General features: G+C 40.7%; 1 protein-coding gene across 3 annotated transcripts in view; it reads right to left on the reverse strand.

The window, feature by feature from the left end:
• Positions 1-13,448, reverse strand: part of ASPP (Ankyrin-repeat, SH3-domain, and Proline-rich-region containing Protein) — a 343,639-nt gene that overhangs the window by 168,755 nt on the left and 161,436 nt on the right. The gene's annotated exons all lie outside the window — the stretch shown is intronic.

Raw genomic sequence — 13,448 nt, forward strand, 5'->3', positions numbered from 1 at the left:
TAAGTTTTTTCAGCTTGGTCCCCTGAACAACGTAAAATCGAAGTTCCACTCTATCTAAATTAGTTTCAACTGTCTTCAATTTTTTTAAAAAAATATAATCATAGTCATTAGCATTCCCAAGCTTAGCAAATTTTCTTCGAGAACATTCTTCTTTTTGTGCATTTTATCTCAATATGGATTTTTTTTATACTCTTCACGGAGATACGTAATATGAAGTAAGAATTAATAATACACATTTGTGCTGATTGAAGTTTTTCCAAATGGAGCTTTTCTTGCCACATACCACAGCAAATCTCCTTGTGATGGGGTGGTTGGAACACTTAGAAGACTTGTATAGACATCAACAGTATCAAGTAACAAGTTCAGCAATGAAGTACCAATTCCATAGAAATAGTATTAGAGGCATAAATTTCTTATTAATCACGTAAGGTGAAATGACAACAACCTGCAGTACAATGTGTCAGCGATTGCAAAGTACTATACAACAGCACCAGGAAGATTAAGTATGCACTGTTTTGAACTTAGGCTACAGGTTATTTACAGTGTTCGGTAAGTTACTTTTTACAAGTAACCGAGTTTCAGTTACTCATTTAAAAAGTAACTCTGTTACAGTTACTGGTACTTTGAAAGTAACTGAGTTCCTTTACAGTTACTGTGAAAGAAACTTACAGTTAATGATCATTGATTTGTGTAAAAATTACAAATTGTGTTTCTAGTACATAATCCGTATGTCTTCATAAACCTAAATGATGAAACACAGAATCAACTTTCCTTGAACGATTTTAATTAAGAAATCATTTGAATGCTGACCACGGTATTTTGAATATGGTGTCATTGATTCCACTTGCACCTATTTCTTTCTCCTCCATTCCAAGTTCAACAAAATCCAAAGATCCACTCCTTCAACGATGACTGTTTCCTAGCTCAACAGTCCACCTAAAACACTGAAGTTTTCACATACAAGTAGATATGAATTGAAGTAAAGCGTGGATGATGTTAGCATGCAACAAAGCATAGCTTCCTTGACAGGCCAGCAATTCCAAGAAAACCCTTTTATGTAGCATCCAGAGAAGGTACAGGTATATTTTCTTTACAGTTGGGAACAGAAAATGTGAACTGCACAATTTATAGTGCATGAAATTTTGGCAATGCATAGAATGCAATCGAGTAAGTATTTTTCGGTACTATCTTCATGGGAGTAACTTGGGAACTATCTTTGGTTGAGAGAATCAAAGTTTTCAGTCTCATAAAAATAGTGTCAAAGATTATTTGCTAAATACATTTGAAAAATCACAATAATTACTCTTTTTTTGTTTCTTCCTCAAGTGCCAGGAGGTTCACAAAATATATTTGACTTGTAGGTTTTAATTAATCTACTCGTATAAAGTTTGGATAGGGAAAATTATTCCCTTTGCCCCCACCAGGTTACGCCTATGTTTACCTTCACACATAGTGAACAGAAATTTTGAATATTATACCTCAAAACATATTGTACTTCAGACATTGTGCTAATACATAAGCATTTTTATTAAGATTAACTTTTAATGCAAATGATTTTTTGATCACCCTGTCTCTGAACCGCCCATCCCAATTTTTCCATCAAGCATTAGTACCCACTCTCGGCTACCTGTATATAAAATTTGGGTGAAATTGAAGGGGGGGCATTGCACGAAATTCGCTCTTGAAGTTAGTCATTTATTTTTCTAAAAAATTATATGAAACTATACATAAAATACATGATTATTGATACACTGATCAGAAACCTTATTTAAATGAAAGCTTACACTATCCTGAGCAAAAGAAATCAAACTTGAAGTTTCTACGGCAAACCTGAGAGAAGATACTATAATTTATAGCCTAATGCGTGTCATTCAAAGTGGAGCCGCATGTGGCGTACAGGGAGATTTTTAAAATCGCGTAATTTCTGAACCCCTTGACCAATCTAAAAAAATTTGACATTTTTGTAATTAGCATCAAAAGTTCTACAAGTATACCGAATTTCATCAAAATCGGAGATGGTGGGTGACATTTTCATAAAATTCTGGATGATTTGACATGGAATGACCCGCCTGTAGTCGAGATCCTGTCAAACACGCTGTCGCATATCACGATCGATTTCTTCCTGTGGGGGTTTGTTAAAATTTAGTCTACCAGCCACGATTTTCACAGTCCATGCTTGATGTGCAAGCACGCATCACATATTCAAATGCAGAAATCGATCGTGAAATGCTACCGACAACAGGCATAGATGTGTGTCGAGTTACCAAAGTCGCTCACATTGAACACTTGTGAGGTAATGAATAAAACTTTAAGAGTTACTCTATTCATATTACCTTTTTGCATCTGAGTTTCATTAAACGTGATTTACATGTGTCTGAAATCGGGAAGATCATTTGCAATAACCCTGTGTGTAAGATATAAGAGGTGATTTTTTCGGAAGGCGCCTGAACCCACAACCATTATAAATCTTCTGTGGAGCTGTGTTGTGTTCTGTCCACATGTGTTTGTGATTGCCAATTCATCAATTTCATCATATCATCACTCATTCAAATTTTTGAAGAGCTAGTCAAAAGTGGCAGAAAAGCGTAGTAAAATAAATAAGAGTTAATGGGGGGTAAAGTCCAATTACGACATTGTAAACAAAACATAGGAACTTCTGTTTGTTTTTGGGAGAGTTTTATATCGGTGTGCAATGCATCTATGAGGAGACAATGGAGGAAACTGCTGTCTCTTTTAGGGGAGGGCAACTACAGAGAAAGGGTGTACTAACTGTATTGGAAAACGCTACGAATATGTTCTCTTCAGGAACATTTGTATTTGTTTCTTGTTATTTATCGTCGCTCTTCTGCCACTTATGGCTACTCGCAACGATGAGCATAAAGGATGATTAGATGGACTGATGACGGGTGTCGAAGTCGGAATCTCTGGTGCCGAGATTGAGAGTCGACACAATGAGCTCGGTCACAACGCGGCTTCGAGAGGAAGGGGGGGGGGGGTATGTATACGTAAATGATTATAGCGGGAGAACATTTGAAAAGAACGGCGATGTAGCAAGATAATTAGAAGACTGCGTACATCTAGAATGTTAAAATAAGTTTTCTTTCCCAACTCGGTACGAGCCAAGTGATAATGATGGTATGGGGACGAGACCAGACCTGCCAGTCACGCCTCGTCTCGTGTGTGTCTCATTCTCGGTCTTGAATGCGGTCTCTCCGATGGCGCAGTGGTAACGTCGTCGCCTTGTAATCAAGGGGCCCCGAGTTCGATGCAAGGTAGAGGCACATTACACAGTGTTTCGGATTCCACTTTAAACTGTAGGACCAGTCCCGATTAGCCTATGTGTGCAAAAAGTGGACTTAAAACAACAATTCAATTCGAGTAACATGAGCAACATATACAGCATGCCAGCTCACAAGCGTTCACGGCGTCTGCAGGTCATTTAGACAAACAACCTTTCTTGATATTGTTTTTTTATCTGTTTGACGACTTGATTCAACGATTGCAATTGTCTAAAAACAACATTCTTATCCTGAATCTATGACCTGGCTGCCTTACAGGGGCGCCGCGAAATATTCCAATATTTTCATTAAAATGACACTTATTCGAAACATGTGCTTATTTAGTGTGCTACTTTTTACAATAAAATGTTTCTTTTTACAATAAAATGTTTCTGAATTTGAAATATGTGTTTATCTTTTTAACTTGAGGCAAGCAACCTAATCACACTAACAGAGCGTTGCAAGTGTTAGATAAAGCCACATTCTGACTTGGGCGCCGCGGAAAAATCTTGAAACATTAAGGGCGTCGTGAAACGAAAAAGTATGGGAACGCGTGGACAATGGCTTAAAATTACCAGGCTTAGTATGCCTTGATAGGTCGCATAGTGAATTAAATTTGGTTTATTTAAATATTCCGAACTCTCGAACGAAACCGAGAGTATCGGGCAATAAGTCTCGTATCGCTCTAGGTCTCGTCAAGTCTCGGAAGGACGAGCTCTCATTCTCGTCTCGCGAAACTACCAAGTGGGAGAGGGAGTTCTGTTATTCTCGTCCCCATCTAGGAATACAGTCATGGACACTTCTGGGTTGTAACGATACAATTCACTTTTAATAGAATCGTTACAACCCAGAAGTGTCCGTGACTGTACAACTGCATGTGCTTCCCTGATGGCGTGGTGGTAACGTCGTCGCCTTGTAATCAAGGGGTCCCGGGTTCAAAACCCGGTTGAGGCACATAGTGCTTCGGATTCCACTATGTAGGTCCAGTTACGATTAACCTATCTGTGCATATAAAGTGAACTTGGAAAAAAAATCTCGAACTCAAACACAAATGCATCCGGTTATATGAGTTCAGTACTTTCAAGAATTCAAACCGGGGTGGGAATTTCGTTAGGGTTATTTGTAGCGGCGGATGCATGAAAAATGTATGTGTGCCGGTCGGTTCGTGGAAATCAAGAACGTCAAGGTGTCGCGGCCATTGATTTTTCACAAGAGGGGTCACCTCCCGCCCCCGGTACCCGCTTCAGTTGAACGCACTCGCCCCTGAATAATTCAACCTGGAGAAATAGAATCCTCTTGGCTTGAGCAGTTTGGCCTATTACTTGCTCCCCCATTCTTCGCTTTTAGTAGGGCAACAACGGCTGCCCGGGAACTCTTTCTTTTCATCTTTTCCGCTGGTCGATCCCACAGCTGTGTTCACGGCACAAGATAATCAATATGCTGTTTCTATGGTGACGAAGTTGTTGTGCCACATTGACGGACACGAGAAGTGAATGGGTTGTGTGCACGAACACGGCGAAGTGTCCGCAGTCAAGGAGGGTACTCAGGGGCACCAAGAAGCAAAAGGGCGAATCACGAACAAGATGGTAAAGAGGGGGGGCGAAGGATTCCCGCGTCTGGTAGCAATATGCTAGTCCTGGTGTGATATATAAATTATTATTTACGTAACAGTATAACCGCGGTGGTTAAGTCAGTAAGGACCGTGACTGCCACTTGGTACACCCAGGTTCGATTCCGGGGCTTTGTGATCTAGGTCTGAAGTTTTCCAGACATGTCCCTATGGCGACTCTGGTGTTCACCCAGCCTCCAATATATAGATACCTGGGGCTAAACGCTACCGGCACGTGGTTCTGATCGCATCAACTCCAAGAAATGGCAGAGATCGTGAAGATGTGGAGCCCTTCCTCCTACACCCCCCCCCCCCCTACTTAATCTCGCATTGACAAACATCCACTTCGATTCTAAGTGTAATTCCTTGGGTTGATTTGTATTGCAACAAATTGTTTATTGATTTGGTTTATTTTACTTCGCTTTTCTGCTACTTTGGCTAATTGCGAAGATGGAAATATAAGTGATGATATGATGGAATTGATGAATAGGCACTCACAAACACCCATGGCGGGATTCGAACCCGGGATCCATTCCGTCGTAACACGATGTGCTAACCACTTCGCCACGGGGGCCGGCTTGCAATACAAAAATACATATATTCTTGAACATACGAGTAATCGTGCTTGTCTACAGTACTGCAACAGGAATCATTTTATATAATGAAAGTCAAGCAAATATGGAACTTACAAAGAGATAATGATCAACTTGTCAAAATAAATTGTAACAACTTATTATAAAACGAGATAGTAATGTGTATTCCCTTTCACATTTTAATTTTTATCATTTTTTTTAATTGGTGAAACATTGAAGAGAGGGAATAAAGAACAACATCAAGAGTTCTCATCGCATTCCAAATACAAATTCAGTTTTACATAGTAAACTTGTAAAATTCCCTTGAATAATATGGCATTGCCTACTTAAAAATATATATATACATACATATTCCCAGCCTTACAAGGTTTTTACATAACCTTATATATGGTCGGTCCTCCTCCGTAGTCGAGCGGGTTAAGGCGTTCACTCGTCTTGAGATCGTTCGCTGCGGGACGGCGTAGGTTCGAATCCGGCTCTGGTCGGAATTTATTCGGCCTACGTATAGGGCCGGTGGCAACTCACCATCGTGAGGAAATTGGGGAGCTCCGAATGAGTGAGCGGTAACCCGGTCGAGAAGACCTACAACGGCTGGGGGTTCGTCGGGCTGACCACCCGTCACCCCAATACTGGTCTAAGACCTCCACGCCATAACAGGTGACGGAGGAACAGTGTGGGAGGGAGACCAGCAGTCGGTAGGTAAGCCAAGGCTCTCAAGGGCTGTCGAGCTGTGGGTTATTGTTATTTATGGTCGGGTGTCCACAGCGGACAGAAATTTATCACAATTCATATTCTACCCCACACCCCCTATACGCCTTCATGGCGTGGTGCTATGCACAGGGGAACACTTTACCTTTTTTTTTTTTTACTGTTGTATTAACGTATGATAGTTTGTCATAGTTTTTTTGAAAACAATTCGTACATACCGGTAAGGAAATACTTCTTAAAAATACTTATACTACAATGTAAAAAGTTTATTGGACAAATGATGCTAGTCCTGATGAAGGTCTACAATTGTGAATTGTCGATGCCATACAACTATCATAAAAAATTACTAAGACAATTTTCATGGTATTAACGGCTATGACATAGGCCTAGTTAATGCAATTAATGTAAATGTAATGATTGTTTTTAAAAGTATATTTATCGTGCACACAACTATAATTAATAATGATTATGAATGAATCCTTATGCCAAAAAAAAAAACAACTCAAATTTAAATTTGATAGTTTTAACGCGAACAGGTTCTGGGGACGGATCCATCCCGAAGTGCAGAGCTATGGCTGGGGAAGCGATATCCATGCACACAAGGGTAACTGTTTACGTTGGTTGCCATGACAACCGTGAAATCGCTGCTTCGGCTCGACGTTTAGCCTTTCCGCGAGTGAAGAGTTACGGACAAAGAAAGCAAACTACTTCACTTGGGCGTCGAGAAGTTGTACCGAGTGCGTATTGTTACCAGAGTAGTTTCCTTTCATGCGGTTTAAGATAAATATGAATCCTGTTTATGATTTAGTGTGTGTTTTGTTAGAAACCCCATTTTCTCGTTGGAAAGACGAAGAAAAGAAGGATATTTTACAGTGTCATTTACATAAGAGTCATTCCATGCAAAATCAACAGATATATGTGTAATTTTCAACCTGGCCATCTCCGATTTTCATTAAGTTTGAGAAGTTGAAACTATGCATGGGACTTAGTAACTATGAAAATTATGAATCCAGTTTGTCTTGCATTTGTAGAATTATTCAAGGTCAAATTCGTAGAAATTGCCCTCACTCAGCTCGTTTAGCTGTACTAAATGTGCTGTAACTCTGCTCCTATTTGTCCTAGGAAGCTGAAATAAAGTTTATTGTGCAAGTAATGGAACAAGCTTTCCAATGATATGTAACAAGACTACCTTTGGATGAAAAGAAAATTTTGTCTCGTGACCTTGACCTTTGACCTTGAATATCTCAAAACATGTAATCGCCAAAATTCGTGAAAAAAATATACTTGGCACATCATACTATACTCTAAAAGACATGCAAAAAATCAGACTGGGACTGCAATGGCATCTGAAGTTACAAAATAATACAGGGAGGTTATTTCAGTCGTTCACCGCCAGAGTGACGGCCGTTCGGCAGACTCTTCATGCAACAGGTCCCGGCAAATTGCGTTCAGGAAGTCCGTAACAGAAACCGCTTGTTTTCTAATGTTTCCACTTTTCACAATTACAGTTACAATTACAATTGAAATAAGCACGTACCTTGTCGCAAGTATGCTGGAAAAGGTGTCCTCTCAAATACAAATATTTCTGGCACCATATTTCTGACATCTAATCTTAGATTAGTCATCGCTACTTTATCCTCAGTTGTCGCGACAGCGCCGGCAGCTTATCGGGGGTTGGGTGAGTTGTCAGCCGCGAGAGGGCGCTTCATACTGCACGTGTCGGCAGTGATGCCAACCGTAGGGACATGTCCCTAAGCATAGGGACTTTTCACTAAATTTCGCCCGCGTAGGAACGTAGGGACAGATTTTGCCAAATGAGGGAAAACGTAGGTACTTTTTTCAATCTCGGTAAATGACATTTTATGAATTAGTTTATCTGGATACTTTAGCGAAGAGGAGAAAAAAGAACTAACTAACAAATCTCCATCAGAATTTTGGAACATGTTATCGGTTACCAAAAACTTTCAAGGCAAGTTCCTTTTTGAAAACATTTCCACTCTCGCGAAAATAGTGCTAACATTGCCACATTCTAAAGCGGAAACGGAAAGAATATTTTCAATGTTAAGTGATACAAAAACAAAAAAGGGAAATAAAATGGGACCAGAATCGTTAAAGACTGCAGGAAATACAGCATCACCAACCAACATCTATCTCTGCACAGCAGCAGCATGTATGACTTCAAATAACATAATCAACAGTAAACGACTCAACGTTATTCATTAGGGGTGTGCGGGATCCTTTACTTTAAAAAGTCGTTAATTCTCGACGTTTTCTGCCTTGTAAGTTTCTGGAACTTATCGAAAATTGTAAGTTTTTATTCTAGAAATGCAAAAACAATCACTTAAAGTGAAAATGACTTGTAAAATTCGAGATTTCCAGTGCTTCGGGAAATTTCGAACATTTCCCGTCCAGAAAATTTTCCGACTTGGTCGGGAAATTGCAAATTTTTCAGTCCCGAATGTCGGGATTTAAAAAAATTACCGTCCCGATCCCGTCCCGACCCAAAAAATTCTGTCCCGCACACCCCTATTATTCATTAAGGCAAGAATTTACAATACCGGACCCTTCTGTAATTTCTATGCTACGTCTTATACTCAAAAAAGGTAAAGTGCTCCCCTGTGCTTAGCACCACGCCATGAAGGCGTATAGGGGGTGTGGGGGTAACGCCCCACACTTTCTTGATCCGGTCGTGATTGGGGGTGATGTGATCAGCATGACGCCCCTGACCGCCTTTACCCCCCAGGGTTTCCCCCAGGTACCCATGTTATTCAACGCTGGGTGGGCGCCGGGGCCGCTTCCATCGTTAGAAAAGTTCCCACGAAATAATTATTCGTGATGATTTATCTCAAGTTAACATGTTGGGGTGAGGGGGAAAAAATGTTAATTAACGTGTAGAAGTTGTAAAATAAGCATTTCAATTCTCGCAATGATTCTCCGTATACAAGTATGGTAGCCATATTTGTTGATATGAACAAATTACAATTAGTTACGCTGTCTACAGCGTTGCCACACTGTTGATTTCATACTTGGAGAGCATGGATTGTGTAAGAATAGCGGAAGAGAACAGTAAAAAAGTTGTTAATGTTATACAGATTGTTAGGTGGAGTGTGCAGGAGGGCTAATTAATAAACTTATTCATTTCAGTATATTGCCCAAAGAACGTGCTTACATGTGACAGCGACAATCACGATGTAGAAGAACTGATTTGATTACAGGTAAATTTGGCAACATTACATCAATCATAAAATTGCAGGATACTAAGATGGCGTCTTCGATGATGTTAAAGTGCTACGAAAAAAATATTTTTTATCGGTTCGTAATCACAATTACCGCAAAACCATTCAGGAATAGCCCCACTGAGCATTCTCGGTAAGGTTAGGTTAAGTTAGGTTAGGCAAGGCAAACATAGTTAAAATTTGGGCTCGAAAAACGGGTAGCCCAACAAACCATTGACGGATAGCCCCACGAACCATTCAGGTACAAAAAAGGTAAAGTGTTCCCCTGTGCATAGCACCACGCCATGAAGGCGTATAGGGGGTGTGAGGGTAACGCCCCACACTTTCTTGATCCGGTCGTGAGTGGGGGTGATGTGATCAGCATCACGCCCCTGACCGCCTTTACCCCCCAGGGTTTCCCCCAGGTACCCATGTTATTCGACGCTGGGTAGGCGCCGGGGCCGCTTCCAGGTACGGTTAGGTTAAGTTAGGATAGGCAAATGTAAATTCGCTCCTTCATTAATTGTGGAAGCACAGAGCAGAAAGATTTGGTAAGTAAATGTGTATATTTTATCTTCTGTTTTGCATGCTCATGAGGTGATAATTTTTTTAGTCGCTTTACTTGGCGTAGGGACATTTGGTCAGTTGTAGGGACATTTTGACTACGTCTGTAGGGACATTGCCGAAAAATGGTTAGCAACACTGTCGGCTACCAGACGTCAGTGTACGTTCATGTTCACTTCTGTTTGCGTTTATCAGTTACGCGTGTTTTTTTATACTGTGTTATTGCTAGTGCTAGTGCTTTATTGTGTGTTAATTGTTATTCATTCATTAGTTATGTCGTTAAACAAATATAGTCTTGAACAGAGAGTTTTTATGTACGATAATTACGTAAAAACGAATTCTTGCAGAAAAGTGGTCAGGGAATTACGATAGACAGGATCTCTTGAACCTAAGAAACGTGTTGTATTGCTGTTAAAGGAGGTCATTTTCAACATCTCTTATAACACAGGAGGTTAGTGATCATCATTATTATTACTTTTAAATATAATTTTACGCTTTCGGTTTGCTTTATGCGCCGGGATGCTGTCTTCCCTTTCTGACAACTGACGATAAAGTAACGATGTCTAATCTAAGATTTTCTGTCAGAAATAAGGTGCCAGAAATATTTGTATTTGGGAAGACACCTTTTCCAGCATCCTTGCGACAAGGTACGTGCTTATTTCAATTGTAATTGTAACTGTAATTGTGAAAAGTGGAAACATTACAAAACAAGCGGTTTCTGTTACGGACTTCCTGAACGCAATTTGCCGGGACCTGTTGCATGAAGAGTCTGCCGAACGGCCGTCACGCTGGCGGTGAACGACTGAAATAACCTCCCTGTATGTGTAGCTATGCGACTGATAAAGGCCTCATTACAATGTACTGGGATGAGCCAAAGTCCCTTTACACCTCCTATAAAACGTAAGGGAGTTATGCTGTGTATATTTGGTCATGATGGAAACATGTTAGGCCCAGGGGGAACCATAGAAGTATGTGTCAAGCAGAGGCCGTCATATTCAATTCAACTCAAACGTTTTCAACGGAAAGGAGGTGATGAGATATCAAATCAGGCTAGAATTTCACGAGAAATATATGTGGCAAACTCGCAGTACACAATGTGCCGCATTTTATGTGCAGTCTTGAATATGCCACTCCTACCACGGTTGCAAGAAAGTATATGCATACTGTACATACGTATTTGCATACACACACACATCAATGGCGTATGCCCAGTTTGAGATCCGGGGTATCTCACTATGACACCTGATCCTAGGCTATGAAGGAAGGGAGAAGACTAGGCTCTCGTAAACGCCGTGTGTATGAGTGGCTGGACACATTCACTTTGGCTCGCTTGGTTGCAAACTCCTAAGAAATCAGGTTGCAAACTTCAGAATTAATAGTGCCTTCTCATTGAAATGATCTACTTTATTCCCAATTTGGAATCGATTTTCTTCAGTATTTCAGTCTCTGGGCTATCTGCGAAGCCAAGTGAGCTTAAATATACGCTCAGAATATACAGGGTGATTCATACAAAACTAACACATTTCATTCCCATTTTATTAAAATAGGAATACATTGTAATGCTCCGTCTTAGTCTCACTTGATGCGGGACATCTGGTAGATTCATACATTCTCGAGAGAATGTGCAGCTGTGTAGTATTTGGTGGCTTTGGTCGCCATATTGACTCAGTCGCTAGATGCAGTACATGCTACGAATTTCCATGGTGTTTGTTGAGCAATTGAATGGCTCCAAGTGCCAAGCACCAAATGAATCCTTCGTGCTGATCCCAAGTGTCTTTGAGGACCGGATATTTTCCTGAAAATTATGGCCACAGAAATGACTTGACTTGACACCCCCCCTAGCCTTCATCCTGAGAGGGGTTATCTTAAGAAAAAAGTGTACACTACGCGATCAGACATTGGACGAATAGGAGAGCATTACAAATGATGTCACAGGTATTGACAACAGTATACTTGAACGAATGACCAAGAACAAGGAACGACATGTCCAGCTGTGCCTTCAGGATGGGGAAGGACGCTTTCGGCATGTAATGTAACGGTCATTAAACTCCCACATTTAGGTTACATTTCAGATGTAGTAACTTGCTGCTAGCTTTATACTTGTTCGCATACATTGATAATGAAATGTGTCGGTTTTATATTAATCACCCTGTACAATGAAATATTTTAGAAGAACAGAAAAAATAATTTTATGTAGTACGTGTATTGCAAGCTGTTTGCAGCCACTGGCTGAGTTTCACAGGCAATCTGAATTAACGAGGGAGGTCATATTGTTTGCAGAAGTTGTCCTTGTTGTTCTTCTGCAACGGAAGCCAATGGGTGGAAGCATCTTAGCATGAGCAAGAACTCTGCTAATTACTCTTTTTCAAACTGAAAGAGGAATTGGGTGAAAAAAAATGCTTTCGAATTTATTGTAACAAGGAACAACGGGAGGAAGAACTAGCGACAATGCGACGACGGAAACTTGCATTATGACAAAGGAAGAAACGTAATAACGAAATCCGCCTGTCCAAATTCAATTAAATGCCAATTTGCATATATTCCATTCTGCCCCCTTTTAATGCGATGTAGTACAATTCAACTTCCGAAATCGCGTTTCTACCTCAATACTTCCGGGCGCCGCAGATGTTTTTGACACTTCTCCCTTCGCAACTGACAAACCACCAGTTTCACGGCAACCCACGCAGCCTCCGAGAAAGTTTCATTCTCGTCGTGACGGGAAATTTCCGCTTTCCTGTCCATACCGGGAGCAGCCTGCCTCTGCAGAACCACTTGATGAAGAAGAGGGAATGAGCAATACGTGGCGGTCAGAGATGAAAACCGAATAGCGCCTTTCAAGACCCTCAATTGAATGGGCACAAAGACCAATTTGTTTGAATTCTAAAGTGAACGGTTCATTGTTGGGAAAGGCCTTTCTCAGCGCCGCATCTACAAATTTCGCCTCTCCCTTCAAAATACGCAAAGGACCTTCCTATTTATCTACCTATCTCGATTCTCGTGCGTTCGACATAAAATACATGCACTTGTGAACATAGGCGTGCGCACGTAAGGGGCAGTTCACCCCCTAATGTTCTCACTTACAAACTTAGTGTAGAGGAATCTGAACGCACTTATTTAACAATAATACAGTAAAACCTCGTTAATTCGGACAGGCAAAAGGAAAAAAAGCAGAATGCAAGGTTGTAACTGTGGCTAGAAGTCATCAATCGCATTCGTCATATTGCTCCGTAACGGCAAACAATACGTACATCCAACGTCCATGGGAAAACTTCCCAAAGAAAAGTCAGTCAACTACTATGAAATTCTGTTTCTCGCAGACTTTCGGGAAGAAGTCGCAATGGCACAGGAATGCCCTTTAAATACACCATAATAAACGTGGTTTCTTGCTATAAACGGAGTTTTAATGCACTTTCTACTGTTTTTTTTAGGTTATTTCAGTTAATCCGGACTTTCGTTAAACCGGTCAACTTACCCCCCCCCC

Source organism: Lepisma saccharinum, chromosome 25, assembly GCF_977018435.1.
Source record: "Lepisma saccharinum chromosome 25, izLepSacc3.1, whole genome shotgun sequence".
Lineage (NCBI taxonomy): Eukaryota > Metazoa > Arthropoda > Insecta > Zygentoma > Lepismatidae > Lepisma > Lepisma saccharinum.